The following is a 5,000-nucleotide window of genomic DNA, read 5'->3' on the forward strand; positions in this document are numbered from 1 at the left end:
GGCTGGTTCCCCAGGGGACTGGCTGAGGACTGAGGCCCAGGCCTGGGTGAGTCCTCCAGGGCTGGTTCCCCAGGGGATTGGCTGAGGACTGAGGCCCAGGCCTGGGTGAGTCCTCCAGGGCTGGTTCCCCAGGGGACTGGCTGAGGACTGAGGCCCAGGGCTGGGTGGAGGACTGAGGCCCAGGCCTGGGTGAGTCCAGCTTGGTCTACCAGTGGAAGGTGCGAAAAGTCGAAAAAAATGAATAAATGACTAAGTCCAACTTGGTCTACCACTGGTTGGTGCGAAAACCTGAAAAAATGACTAAGTCCAACTTGGTCTACCAGTGGTAGGCTCGAAAAGTCGAAAAAATGACTAAGTCCAACTTGGTCTACCAGTGGTAGGCTCGAAAAGTTGAAAAAATGACTAAGTCCCACTTGGTCTACCAGTGGTAGCTCCGAAAAGTCGAAAAAATGACTAAGTCCAACTTGGTCTACCAGTGGTAGCTCCGAAAAGTCGAAAAAATGACTAAGTCCAACTTGGTCTACCAGTGGTAGGCTCGAAAAGTTGAAAAAATGACTAAGTCCCACTTGGTCTACCAGTGGTAGCTCCGAAAAGTCGAAAAAATGACTAAGTCCCACTTGGTCTACCAGTGGTAGGCTCGAAAAGTCGAAAAAATGACTAAGTCCAACTTGGTCTACCAGTGGTAGGCTCGAAAAGTTGAAAAAATGACTAAGTCCCACTTGGTCTACCAGTGGTAGGCTCGAAAAGTTGAAAAAATGACTAAGTCCCACTTGGTCTACCAGTGGTAGCTCCGAAAAGTCGAAAAAATGACTAAGTCCCACTTGGTCTACCAGTGGTAGGCTCGAAAAGTCGAAAAAATGACTAAGTCCAACTTGGTCTACCAGTGGTAGGCTCGAAAAGTCGAAAAAATGACTAAGTCCCACTTGGTCTACCAGTGGTAGCTCCGAAAAGTTGAAAAAATGACTAAGTCCAACTTGGTCTACCAGTGGTAGCTCTGAAAAGTCGAAAAAATGACTAAGTCCAACTTGGTCTACCAGTGGTAGGCTCGAAAAGTTGAAAAAATGACTAAGTCCAACTTGGTCTACCAGTGGTAGGCTCGAAAAGTCGAAAAAATGACTAAGTCCAACTTGGTCTACCAGTGGTAGCTCTGAAAAGTCGAAAAAATGACTAAGTCCAACTTGGTCTACCAGTGGTAGGCTCGAAAAGTTGAAAAAATGACTAAGTCCCACTTGGTCTACCAGTGGTAGGCTCGAAAAGTTGAAAAAATGACTAAGTCCAACTTGGTCTACCAGTGGTAGGCTCGAAAAGTTGAAAAAATGACTAAGTCCCACTTGGTCTACCAGTGGTAGCTCCGAAAAGTCGAAAAAATGACTAAGTCCCACTTGGTCTACCAGTGGTAGGCTCGAAAAGTCGAAAAAATGACTAAGTCCAACTTGGTCTACCAGTGGTAGGCTCGAAAAGTCGAAAAAATGACTAAGTCCCACTTGGTCTACCAGTGGTAGCTCCGAAAAGTTGAAAAAATGACTAAGTCCAACTTGGTCTACCAGTGGTAGCTCTGAAAAGTCGAAAAAATGACTAAGTCCAACTTGGTCTACCAGTGGTAGGCTCGAAAAGTTGAAAAAATGACTAAGTCCAACTTGGTCTACCAGTGGTAGGCTCGAAAAGTCGAAAAAATGACTAAGTCCCACTTGGTCTACCAGTGGTAGCTCCGAAAAGTTGAAAAAATGACTAAGTCCAACTTGGTCTACCAGTGGTAGCTCTGAAAAGTTGAAAAAATGACTAAGTCCCACTTGGTCTACCAGTGGTAGGCTCGAAAAGTTGAAAAAATGACTAAGTCCAACTTGGTCTACCAGTGGTAGGCTCGAAAAGTTGAAAAAATGACTAAGTCCCACTTGGTCTACCAGTGGTAGGCTCGAAAAGTTGAAAAAATGACTAAGTCCAACTTGGTCTACCAGTGGTAGCTCTGAAAAGTCGAAAAAATGACTAAGTCCAACTTGGTCTACCAGTGGTAGGCTCGAAAAGTTGAAAAAATGACTAAGTCCAACTTGGTCTACCAGTGGTAGGCTCGAAAAGTTGAAAAAATGACTAAGTCCAACTTGGTCTACCAGTGGTAGGCTCGAAAAGTTGAAAAAATGACTAAGTCCAACTTGGTCTACCAGTGGTAGCTCTGAAAAGTCGAAAAAATGACTAAGTCCAACTTGGTCTACCAGTGGTAGGCTCGAAAAGTTGAAAAAATGACTAAGTCCAACTTGGTCTACCAGTGGTAGCTCTGAAAAGTCGAAAAAATGACTAAGTCCAACTTGGTCTACCAGTGGTAGGCTCGAAAAGTTGAAAAAATGACTAAGTCCAACTTGGTCTACCAGTGGTAGCTCTGAAAAGTCGAAAAAATGACTAAGTCCAACTTGGTCTACCAGTGGTAGGCTCGAAAAGTTGAAAAAATGACTAAGTCCCACTTGGTCTACCAGTGGTAGGCTCGAAAAAGCTGAAAAAATGACTAAGTCCAACTTGGTCTACCAGTGGTAGGCCCGAAAAAGCTGAAAAAATGACTAAGTCCCACTCGGTCTACCAGTGGTAGGTCGAAAAAGTGCGAAATTTTTCTAAGTCCCCACTTTTGGTCTACCATTTCACGCCAAAAACTAGTGAGGGTGGCGAGCTCCAGGATTTCTGACCCCCTTCGCCCGACTCCCTTGCCCGACGAAGGTGCACTCCGGTCGGCCTCGGAGCGAGTTCGCCCGCGCTCTGGAGGATTTTTCGTCGGGGGGTTTTTCAAAGGGGTGCCGTCGGACTGTTGAGGAGAGTGGCAATCTATAGGGGTCCAAGCACTGGAGATGATTCTCCATTCATTTCTAAGCATGGCAGAGCTTAAATAAAGCCCCATTAATAGTTCCAAAGCGGATTTTTGGACACTATAACACGGACCCGATCCTACCCGACCATGAAGCTCCGCAGGTCGGCCTCCGTCCCGCCCCCCGCCCCCCAGGCGGTACGGAGGAAAAACCAAAACTTCCAGAGACGGTTCCAGGGGGGGTATCTCTTTTATTATTTTGACCCGACCGAATGGACTACCGAGCCCGCCTGGGTAGGCAACCGCGCGGCCCTCCGTGGCCACTGTGCGCGGTGCGTTCCTACCCGACCCAGCGGGTTAGCCTCCAGGGGGGTCCTCCGTCAGGGGGAGGACCTTTCCGAACCTATCCGAGGGAGTCGTAGACGGCCCGTCTATATATCAATCTGCCCTAACACGATAACCGGTCGGCCCGGAGCCGTCGGACTCGGATGCCTCGGGTGGTCCTCGCGCCCAACCGAGCTCCAGCACCCGGCTTCAAAAAGCTCCGGACCCCCGGTTTCGGAACGAGCGTTTCCTTGTTATCCCCGAAGCAAGCGGGAACTCGCGCAGCGGAGTTGCCACACTAATTTCCACTGGGAGCAATGAGGGGTGAGCTCGGACGAGCCTCTCCGCCCGTCCCCCCCTCCCCGGGGGGTCTTCGGACGGTACGGGGCCGATCCCTCTCCCCTCTAAGAACCAATGGTTTTTTCTGTGACAAAAACCACTCGCAGCAACCTGGTTGATCCTGCCAGTAACATATGCTTGTCTCAAAGATTAAGCCATGCAGGTCTAAGTGCACACGGAAGGTACAGTGAAACTGCGAATGGCTCATTAAATCAGTTATGGTTCCTTTGATCGCTCCACACGTTACTCGGATAACTGTGGTAATTCCAGAGCTAATACATGCAAACGAGCGCTGACCGGTCCTCTCTCGGGGGGGCCGGGATGCGTGCATTTATCAGACCCAAAACCCACCCGGGGGGACCCGCGAGGGTTTCCCCCGGCCCTTTGGTGACTCTAGATAACCTCGGGTCGATCGCGCGCCCACCGCGGCGGCGACGTCTCATTCGAATGTCTGCCCTATCAGCTGTCGATGGTAGCATAGGGGGCTACCATGGTGACCACGGGTAACGGGGAATCAGGGTTCGATTCCGGAGAGGGAGCCTGAGAAATGGCTACCACATCCAAGGAAGGCAGCAGGCGCGCAAATTACCCATTACCGACACGGTGAGGTAGTGACGAAAAATAACGATGCAGGTCTCTTTCGAGGCCCTGTAATCGGAATGAACGTATCCTAAACACATGGGTGAGGACCCATTGGAGGGCAAGTCTGGTGCCAGCAGCCGCGGTAATTCCAGCTCCAATATAGCGTATATTAAATTTGCTGCAGTTAAAAAGCTCGTAGTTGGACTTCGGGAGTGGGCTGGCGGTCCGCCGCGAGGCGAGCTACCGCCTGTCCCAGACCCTGCCTCCCGGCGCCCCCCGGATGCCCTTGGTTGGGTGTCCGGTCCTCAGGGGTCCGGAGCGTTTACTTTGAAAAAATCAGAGTGTTCAAAGCGGGCACCAAACTCGCCTGAATGCCTGAGCTAGGAATAATGGAATAGGACTCCGGTTCTATTTTGTGGGTTTCCTGAACCAGGGCCATGATTAAGAGGGACGGCCGGGGGCATTCGTATTGCGCCGCTAGAGGTGAAATTCTTGGACCGGCGCAAGACGGACGAAAGCGAAAGCATTTGCCAAGAATGTTTTCATTAATCAAGAACGAAAGTCGGAGGTTCGAAGACGATCAGATACCGTCGTAGTTCCGACCGTAAACTATGCCGACCCGCGATCCGGCGGCGTTATTCCCATGACCCGCCGGGCAGCGTGCGGGGAAACCAGAGTCTTTGGGTTCCGGGGGGAGTATGGTTGCAAAACTGAAACTTAAAGGAATTGACGGAAGGGCACCACCAGGAGTGGAGCCTGCGGCTTAATTTGACTCAACACGGGGAACCTCACCCGGCCCGGACACGGAAAGGATTGACAGACTGATGGCTCTTTCTCGATTCTGTGGGTGGTGGTGCATGGCCGTTCTTAGTTGGTGGAGTGATTTGTCTGGTTAATTCCGATAACGAACGAGATTCCTTCGTGCTAAATAGTTACGCGGCCCCCCGCGGTCGCGGTTAACTTCTTAGAG

The 5,000-nt window shown here is 50.3% G+C and overlaps 1 non-coding gene across 1 annotated transcript in view; it reads left to right on the forward strand.

The window, feature by feature from the left end:
- The first annotated feature begins 3,556 nt into the window (after nt 1–3,556).
- The window catches only part of LOC125798635 (18S ribosomal RNA), a 1,866-nt gene continuing 422 nt past the window's right edge, over nt 3,557–5,000 (forward strand). The window contains exon 1 of the ribosomal RNA XR_007437428.1: nt 3,557–5,000. This exon is cut by the window's right edge and continues 422 nt beyond it. This is a non-coding gene — a ribosomal RNA (18S ribosomal RNA).

Source organism: Astyanax mexicanus, unplaced genomic scaffold (genome assembly GCF_023375975.1).
Source record: "Astyanax mexicanus isolate ESR-SI-001 unplaced genomic scaffold, AstMex3_surface scaffold_67, whole genome shotgun sequence".
Classification (NCBI taxonomy): Eukaryota; Metazoa; Chordata; class Actinopteri; order Characiformes; family Acestrorhamphidae; genus Astyanax; species Astyanax mexicanus.